General features: G+C 40.5%; 1 long non-coding RNA gene across 1 annotated transcript; it reads right to left on the reverse strand.

Annotated features, from left to right (window-relative positions):
- Positions 1 to 331: 331 nt before the first annotated feature.
- On the reverse strand, positions 332 to 5,895 carry LOC108499590. Its single transcript, XR_001875589.1, has 2 exons — positions 4,185 to 5,895; positions 332 to 3,938 (listed from the first exon to the last, which is right to left on the reverse strand). It is a non-coding gene; the product is annotated as an uncharacterized LOC108499590 (long non-coding RNA).
- Positions 5,896 to 10,177: the final 4,282 nt, after the last annotated feature.

Below are 10,177 nucleotides of genomic sequence, written 5' to 3' on the forward strand. Positions count from 1 at the left end.
CAAGGCAGAGATGCAGATGCAAAGCTGCATTTTGGTATATATTTTATGCCTGATCTGTAGTAGAGGTGAGCTGGGTAAACTACCTATTGAAACCTCATGTGACGGAAAATCTCGTTGCAGGGAAATATACCATCAAAAAGAGAACAGGGAAGGAGGGGGGAAAAGGTAACAGGTGCTCAGTGAACTCATTACCTCACTGTGGGACGAAACAAGGTGACCAGGAAAACCTAATCATGGGTATTTGGCAGTGTTTTCCTACCTTACCTCCTTAAGAGCAAGTAACACCCATTCACATTCACAGCCCTTCAAATCAAGTTACTTTTCATGATGGATACAAAAATATGGCTTCAATCTCTTTTTTATTTTTTTTTTTTTTTCAAAAATGGCACATTAATGGTGTTTGCCCTTGAAGAATTTTCAAGAATATGTACTGACTAGTTTGATGCAAAATTAGGAATAGACTAGGAATTCCCTCATTTCATATAATATTTGTACCATCACAACAGTCCTGCAACCTCAGGGATCAGCCCCAAAGTTAGAGGTCAGATTCTCAGTCTTTGTCTCAAAGGCTTGGTAATGTTCCTCTGAACAGAGGAAAACATAAACTATTGGGGAAAATTCATAGGAAAATATAAGCTGTAAACTCAGTATTCCCAGATGATATGCTTTACTTTTTGTTCTTTGGTATCTTGGTGAATTTGCCCATAAATATGTGTTGCTACTGCATGTTTTATCTGATATGGGATATTAAATAATGCTAATATTTTTGCTGGGTATCATTTGTCTCAATTAGTATGCATATTTGAAATTTTACATTGTATTAAATGAAGAATATAATGCAATAAAAACTATCAAATGTAAGGTTAAGAATTGAAATCTATATTGTTAACTGAAGGCTACCCCACACTATAGAGCAAAGTGTTTTAAAGAATACTACACAATACATTATGGATCTAAGCTTTTCAAAGAGGATATGCAGGATTAGGGCTACATTTAAATCCAAACACGATAAAAGGAAAAAAATAAATAGGCAAACCAGGACCACTTTACAGTGATGTTACGCAAGAACTTACATAGGAAAATAATTCAACCCCTGGTTCTATCCTGTAATGGTATCAGGAGCTAAAAAGGTATTTAAAAACATAATTCTTTTTTTTTTTTAATTTGTCCTCATCTGATCTGATACCATAAATATCAAAATACTTTAATCCAAACTGTATGGCTATTGCTATCACAGTGCAGAGCTCATTTTGTTTGTAAGCCTCAGTACTGCATTTTCTGTTTCAGCACATTTCAGCTTCTCTTCAGTACCAGCTCAGCTCTGACATTTTGGGAGTTTGTGACTACTGAAATGCTGAGCTTCGTGACGCTTTTCAAATAACTGCAGCATTATCTATACTACATTCTATTTTCAAGTTTGTGACAGATATTCTCAGTACTGACTCAGTCTTGAAGTCCCTTGCATTTTCAGGGAAAACTGCTAAGATTACGCTATCCTTTGGGACTATGCATACTGCCTACATAATATATATCTATTTTGTAAGCAGCTTATGGTAGGATCCATGTATTACATAAAGTTGAGTGTATAACCAATGCCCTTATTTAGTAATAACCCATGTTCTCACTCCTTCTGATTCCAGTGCCTGGTGGCAGACTGCGATTTGTTTGTGAGCAGATGAGTGGTAGCACAATAACATCTACTAAAATACACTTGTTATTCCTGCCTTTCCCATTCAAAGATGAAGGCAGCAAGCAGCCAGCGGCATAAGCTCTTTGGTAATCAAAATGCATAAGAGGCTTCTAGATCCTACCCGTGTCATTCCATCTTCTACCTCCCCAGGAAGAAATGCTGTAATGGAGACGGCAGCATTATCCTCAGGAGGGTACCACTGCTCCCTTCCTTCCCTCTCTCCCTCTCTCTCACCCCAGTACTCCCAGAGAAATATGTTGCCTTTGGAAACTCACATGCCAGAATATTATTCAAAGATTCATGGTTCCTGATTCTCGCTACAGTTCGCTCTTGCTGCTTTGTTTATTTGGCAGAGTGAGGGAGGGAGGAGGGAACTGGATTAGCCTCAAAACCCCACAACAAAAGGCAGAAAAGCGCTGCCTTAGGCATTTAATAATCTGCCTTTCTAGAGAATTACTGAATATGCCGGAATTATCTCCTGAAAATCTGGTGTATTTTAAAATAGTTATTCATAGCACTTAAGAAGCACTTCATATCAGAATAGATTTGAAATCAACAGGAGTTTTGTTCTTATCTGGCAACCACTGTTACATACCATAAGAGAAGAACAAAATGTTCTGGGTTTATCCACTTTACCTTTAGAAGCATAAACATTACACTGATAAAAATAATCAGAACCACTGGGATGGGAGCACTTGGGAAAATAAAGGGAAACAATTCAAGTTTTTGGTCAAGTGAGTAATTACCTTCCCATTTGTTTACAGATGACAGGGGACTGCACTATTTCCCTGAACATAACGTGGAGAGAGGACTGGAGTCTTGGTTTTGTTGTTTGTTTGTTTGTGTTTTTTTTTTTAAGAAAGGAAGAAAACTAGCTACTCTTTGCTCATGGCATTGGACAGATACCATGCAGTGGCTCAAAACGCTAATTTGTTTAATTGCATTAGTCCACTCCCCTCCTGTTAGGGGAATTCAAGCTTCAATGGCAAATTCAATGTCCTAATGAGATTATGGTGATGTTCTCAACATGAGGCTGTGGGGTGGCTGTAAGATGGGCAAAGGAGCTACGCGTTTCCTTGGTGACTGGCTGAGTGGTTAACCCAGGTAAGACAGGTTAGAGGGAAGAATCAGTCTGACTGACAGCACTTCATCCTTTAAACTTCAGTTCATGGCTGAGCAAAGCAGAAATAGTGCCAAGCAATGACCATGGGGAAATTACCCTTGTTTTCATCTCTGTCTCTTCCAGCTGATGTCAGTAGAAGGAGACAAGACAAAGGACCTCAAGCTGTGGTTAAGATCATTAAAACAGAAGAATATAAAGCCATGAACATGCCTGTACCATCTATTAAATATTAATTTCAGTTGTTATGCTGTTTGATACTATCGTTATTATTATACCTTTAATCCATTTTATATAGTTTTATTCCTTTTTTAAGCTCCTTCGTAATGAAGGTGCCTTTTAGTCAGCTCCACCAGCTAATCAGATTGCTTTCCCTTCATTACTCACTTTGAGCTTTTAAAGCCTGAAGCCTAAGCTAACTGGAATATATGCTCACGATTTAAGTAATGTGGAAGAGCTGAAACTATGCCAGAAACAAAGCACATAGCTACGTTTTTATTGCTGTCATATTGAGAGCAGGTGAGATGCTTTTGAATTAGGGGACTATTTAATCAAAAATGTGCCCAGTTACTGTACAGGAGTATAACAGATGTGTTTATCACTCACAAATTTCAGTGGAAATGACTAACAGCCTTTTTTGCCGTTTGTCCAATAAATTGTGTTAAGACAAATGCAGGGCAACATTAAAGAGATTGTGTCTGTCAGCAGAGACAGATAAGAATTTTGGGGGGGGTATATTATTTTTTCCCAAGGCAAAGATATTTCTGAGTCAGAGGACAATGCTGCCCACAGGCAATTAAGGAGTCTATAACCCACACACACAGATCCCCCAAGCCTGGTTTAGTTCACAGCGGTGCAAATCTAGAGAATTTCCACTGCAGTCAGTTAAGTTAAGCTGTGGTCAAAAACACTCATAAAGGCAAAATTGTTCCCTCTTTCACAAGACTGTGTATGTGAGGAAAGATTGGAGGTACAGACCTGTGGGTTAACCTGAGTGAAGGGCTTCAAAGACTACATGAATCCAAAAGTGATAGGAAACTTACTCTGACCACTGAGCACCAGTGGCGGGTGATTTGCCACTCCAGTATGTGGCTGCTGCCCAGGAATGTGGTGGTGGGGAAGAGCAACCTGGTGCAAGGGCAAGAAGAAAGGAGAGACCATTACTACGTGACACCAACAGTAGCAATTTCTAATTCCTCTACACTCTAATTTAGTACAACTGAGAGTGTCATCAATTGCTGAAATCTTTTCACTATTTTTAAACCGTAGGGAGCAAATGGAAATCACATTTTAAAGATGGAAACTTAATTAGGGTTTTTGAGAGCTAGTCATTTGCCAAAGGAGAAGTGACAAGGGCAGTTCTACATTCCTTACCTCTTCTCTCTTCTCCTCTGGGAAGGTTTCTGTTGTATCTGCTGCCGGTCCACAGAGTGTTTCCTTTACTGTGGATTTATCTGTGATGGCTCCCAGCAGATCAGTTTGATGCAGCCAGTCATCAGTAGTAAAATGGAAGAATCAATAGGTTTTTCAGTTTGTGTTCTTGTTTTCCTCAGCACTTTTAGGAAAGGCTCCAATTCTTACAATAACATCTTGACCTTGGTTCCCAAGATGATCTATTTTTGAAGATAACTACACTGTTATCAAAGTTTGCTAGTTATTTGTGTAGCAGCTTTCATCCAGCTAGATTCAGATTAAAGGTTCCTGCAACAATTAGGCCGCTGAAGCCAATGGCTGTCACAGCAGTGGAGCCCTTACGGCCCCACGAGGCATGCTGGGCATCCGCTTGTGAGGACCGTAGGCTTAGTGGCCCTTCCCATGACAGCTCCTGCCAACCTTGCTCTGCTGGAGTCACACTTTTGCCTCCTAGAAATACCTTGTTACCCCCGTCATGATCAATTGTCTGTAGTCAGTTCTTCAAAACACGACCTTCTTCAGTCCTTTGGCCCAAATATTTATGAAGTGAATGGCCACTTTTGCTCATTAGGCTCTCACAGTTCATGTGGGCTGAGAGCAGTAGCTACTGTTGTGGCTGTGATGCATATCTGCTGCTCCTCCTCTTTAGCGCTGGAATTTTTTTTCTGAAAATTTTTCCATCTCGACTTTCTTCAAGTTTCTTTGTTGTGTCCCGTGGGTCTAGAGCTCAAGAGAAGTTGTTCTGGTGTACTTCTGAAAGTTCATCAGGCTCAGTAAGTTAATAGCTTAAGAAGTTGAGAGGCTGGGGAGAAGACGAGATATTCAGAGCACCTTTTTAAGGTATTTGATACATAATCAAATACAATCAAATATTTTGATAAATAAATTAGGAACCTAATTTCTCTTGGCTTTCCTAACAGTGAAAGAGATGACTCGTCCTGATTCCATTTGGTGGAGGAACCTAATTTAAGCATCCAGATTTAGATGAGTTAAGTATATGATGTGATGACTCCTTCCCACTCCTGTTCATTTTTCCACTGCTCACATGGGTGGGAAATTCAGATGTATGTTACTATTTTTTTTTTAGCAATGTGATGTGACCCCTTATTGTTAATGAAATCAATCTTTGGAAATGTGAGGATGAAATTACACTCTTTCAGGACTAGAGCCACGAGCTAATATAATCATGTAGAGCCTAGGAAAGAGCTATGGAGACACCTGAATCTCAGATCTGAAATTCATATCTATAATGAGAAAACCAGAACATTTATTAAGCGATTATTTAAGTAGGCTCAGGGTCACAATCCTAACCATTTCTGCTTTGGCCAGGAACAGAGAATAGTTACAGAGTAAGGATGCAAACGCAGACCTCCACCCACAGTTTCAGTGGGAGAAAAAATCATCTTCCCGCTGGGTTTTGCCATTGACTAATCCTGCAAAATCAAGAATTTTTATTTGCATGAAGAGGCCTAGGAACTAAAATGAGGTCTTAAAATGCAGCCCCAACAGTTTTTGGAACTGAATTTTGGGTGTGTAACTTACACTCATGACAGTCTTTGGCTGTACTATGTTTTGAACACAGCTGCAAGCACACATGTAGTCATTCCCTTAGAAACATCCATCTTGGTTATGGAAATACTAGGATTATTAGAAAATAACTACTAGTCATTATGAGAAATCACACTCATCTGACCAGAAGGACTGTGAAATATAGGTAATATTTGGGAAAATTAAAAAAAAAAAAGGGGTATTAAGGCAAAGAAATGCCAATATGTACCTTTGTTATGTTGCATCAGCATAAACTATAAATAGATGGGAGAAAATGCTGTCACGAATCCAATCCAGAACTTGAGGAATTGCCTAATTACAGCTCTACCAGAGGTGAGTGGTCAAGGACACCACTCTTCTGAATGCCAGCAACATTTTCAAACAACTTGACATATGCTTAGGTGCTCGGCCATCCACAGGGGAGAACAAGAAAGTATAATGTAATGGCCTTTAAGTAGGTTCATCCAATTGTCGTGGTTTAACCCCAGCTGGCAACTAAGCACCACACAGCCACTCAGTCACTGTCCCCCTGCCAGTGGGACAGAGGAGAGATTAGGAAGATTCAAACCCATGGGTTCTGATAAAGATAGTTTAATGGAACAGAAAAGGAAGTAAATAATAGTAATGATAAAAGAATCAGAATATACAAATCAAGTGTTGCACAATGCAATAGCTCACCACCAACTGACAGGTACCCAAGCCAGCTCCTGAGCAGCCAGCTTCCCCTCCCAGTTTATATACTGAGCATGATGCCATATGGCATGGGACATCCCTTGGGTCAGCTGGGGTCAGCAGTCCTGGATGTGTCTCCTCCCAACTTCTTGTGCCTCTCCAGCCTTCTCACTGGCAGGCCACGAGAAGCTGAAAAGTCCTTGACTTACTCCAAGTTGCTCAGCAATAATTGAAAATATCAGTGTGTTATCCATGTTACTTTCATACTAAATTCAAAACACAGCACTGTACCAACTACTAGAAAGAAAATTAACTTTATCCCAGCTGAAACCAGGACACCAATGTAGAAAACACTTACCCACATTAATGCATCTCCCTTTTGGTTCTACTGCCTTGCTCATCACATGGAATGTCATGTCAAATATTGCAATACTAGGAAAAGAGGTTTTACTAGTGTAATTAACATAGTTTCAACAAGAGCTGAGGGCTAGTTTTCTGCGCCACCACAAAAGTAGCCCTACATATATATTTCAGAAACAACCAAAGTACATACAGGTGGTCTTTAGTTGAAAGATGCTTTCACTCATATGCTACCCTTTCTTCCTTCCTGCCTTCCTTGCTTCCATCCCACCCCCTCTAATTCTTCTGCTCCCACTGCAGTAGTGGGAGATGTGCATGAGACTTTCATGTGACAGCTCCTTGGATCCCGACCCAAGCATCTGAGCCCTGCTTGCTCACTGGGGTTGCCAGAGGAGCACTGGTGTGCAGCTTGTGCAGCGTTTAGATGCCTCCCTTTTGACCAGCAAGAGGCTGTTTGATGGTTCATTTGGGCACACCAGGAGCTAGGCTCAGCTAGTGTTGACAAGGTAGGCATCTCCCCCACTAATTCTGACAGGCTGACAATACAGGTTTAATACTAAGGAGCACAATTACTTCTCCTTGTACCCCATTAATATTTGTTTGATTAGTGTCATGTCTTCTTCCTTTGCTCTCCCATCTAAATTCTCCCCTTTCACACTCTCATCTAAATTCAATCTACTTGTGACATACTCCCATCCATTATCCATTCTCTGTTTTCTCCTCAAATGCTCCTCTAAATCTCTTCCCCAAAGTAAGAGTGGCCAAGCACACCGAGCAGTTAAAGCCCAGATAAGTGGTTACTGAGCTTCCAAGTCCTCCTTAACACAGCCTTGTACAGGGTTAAATGAGCAAGAAGGGGACACAATGGCTCGTGCACTCAGGGGAGAGGTCAAGGTGCTAGCCATGGCTGAGACATACTTTCTAATGAAGAGCTTTTAAGGGAGATCAAAGATTAGGTTGACCAGATGTGCTACACTTGCAGTGTGCCAGAGGAGGAAGGAAACAGGTCCAGCTCCCTGAGGTCTATCTTCACTGAAGCCCCTCACAGGGGACGGAGGAGATGTAAAGAGAGATGGAAAGCAAGTGACACAGGGTAGATCTAACCCTCAGCTGAATTACTGCCTGGTGTGCAACATTTGAGATTTGAGGTTTTGACTGTCCCACATACCTACTTATATTTGCATCCTTCCTCTTATTAGTTTTAATTACTCTCATATTTTGCTATAATAGGAAGATGAGGACCTTAAAAGACACACCACTTCCAGAAAGCCATTACTGCAGCATAACCCCCTCCTCTCATGGCAGAGCTGGGACAAGTTAGACTTTCTCTGAAACCACTGACTTCCTAAAGTTTTTCAAAAAACTGAAGCATACAAAAAAGGTCCATACTGATTTGATGGGAATTCAGTTTCTAGATGGTAGCTGATTAGAACTAGATGACTGATTCAATTTTCAAGCCTGATGCCTGTTGATCAAGCTGATAACTAATGTACTGCAGGGACTGCTTTCTGACCTATCCAGAGATGGGCAGGCACCTGGAGGCAAATGTCTAATTTTCATTTAGACCCCTACATCAGACAAACCTCTCTTTGTTTTTTGCTTTTTTGTTTTTGTCTCTCTAACACTAATATTTACTTATGATGCTTACTTAGAGCCCTGCAATGCATAGCAAAAGTTGGTCTTATTGCAGAGAAACTGAAGTTCTCTTTTTCTCACTGACCAAACTGTAAGCTGTGTCCATTTGGTGGGAAAAGAGAAGTGGAAGTGGACAGAATAGATCTTTTCCATTCTCCTTTGGGTTTCATTATCAAAGACATTTTCAATTTCAGTAGACACCCAAACTTTCTTTACGAGCTGCTAGCACAGTCTAGCACAATTGCCACAATTTAAATATCTCCTATACAAATACATTTTATCCATCAGTATCTTATGACCCAGGAAAACATAAAACTCAAATTACTCATTAACCTTAGCTTCCTGAAACTGCTATTACTGCCCTGTGCACAGTCAGTAATTGAATTGAATGTGGGTAGCATGCAAATGCCAGCCAGTGCTAGCTACTGCTAAAAAGCTAATCCTGCATGCTTACCAAAATTGCATGTGGCATACAGACAGCAGGTAGTAAAGCTAGAGTGTTAGAAAGGAAAATGCATAAAGTAGCATGTGCAGGGATTAAGGAGATGCAAAAGATCAGACTCACAGGAACCCACTCAGTGGGAATAAACACAACATTATATTAGCTCAGGTTTACGGTTACAGTTAATAGCATGCAGACTTTCGCATTGAAAAGCATTTTCTGAGCGGACGGTTTCACCACAGAATCAGATCTTGTTTTTCTCCCTGCCTTTTGTAATTCAAGATGCTAGCTGGCATTTTACATAGCCTAGTGTTCCTTGCCCCAACTGTCAAAAAAGAAATCAAGACATTACAAATAAGGACTGGATCTAACACAATGAGATTCAGTTTGAAGTATACTTGTCTTTCAACATTGTTACTTTCTATTTTTTTCCTCCCATTGAATGATGAGTGTATGCTTTTCCAGGTTTGTGGAGAGTGCTTTTACATTTTTCAGCTTGATCTAAGTGTAGATGACCCTGGTCTCTTGCAGCTACATTTAATATCTCATCATGGCCCTTGCAGAAATCTCTCACTAGCTGGCTAAGTGCATTTATCATGAAATCTCACATTCCTCTCACATTTCACTTGTTTTGTCTAGTTCCCTGGTTCCAGCGCTAATTTCTTACTTTCTTTCTTTGCTACTTGAAGGTGCTCCAGTAAGTAAAAAATGCCACTTAAGAGCTCGAACGCCACAGTTTTGAACTCATACAAGGCATGCCTATGCTAGCACTGGCTGGCATTTGCATGCTACCCGCATTCAATTCAATTTTAATTCAGATAAGGATCATCCCCTCTTGCTGCACCTTGGTTCACATCATAGAACTCCATGTTTTATGAAAGGGATTTCTACTAGAAGACCCTAAATCACAAGCTGTTCTTCAGGAGTGCAAGTAACAAATTCCAGCTGCTATCAGCAGTCACTGCCTGAGGACAGACTGGAGCAAGGCCAGAGCCATCTCTGCCCTGGAAATGTCCAGCGCCAACGCAGTTTGACACTGCCACTCATTTTGGATCACATCACTTTTTAAGATTGACATAGCATCCATAGCGTAAGTATACACAACTTTCTCCTGTTTATATTTGGTGGTGCCTCACAAGAAAGCCCCTACAGAGGATCTACAGCTACCTGAAGAAAACAATGTTATTTTGATAATCTTTTTTTGTAAGCGATGCCTCTTTAATCTGACGTTTGACTAGTTGTCTGGTTCTCCTTGGCTAAACTTGGCTCAGCCTGACTGGAAACCTTGGGTTAACTT

This window comes from Lepidothrix coronata, unplaced genomic scaffold (genome assembly GCF_001604755.1).
Source record: "Lepidothrix coronata isolate B3197 unplaced genomic scaffold, Lepidothrix_coronata-1.0 Scaffold75, whole genome shotgun sequence".
Taxonomy (NCBI): domain Eukaryota; kingdom Metazoa; phylum Chordata; class Aves; order Passeriformes; family Pipridae; genus Lepidothrix; species Lepidothrix coronata.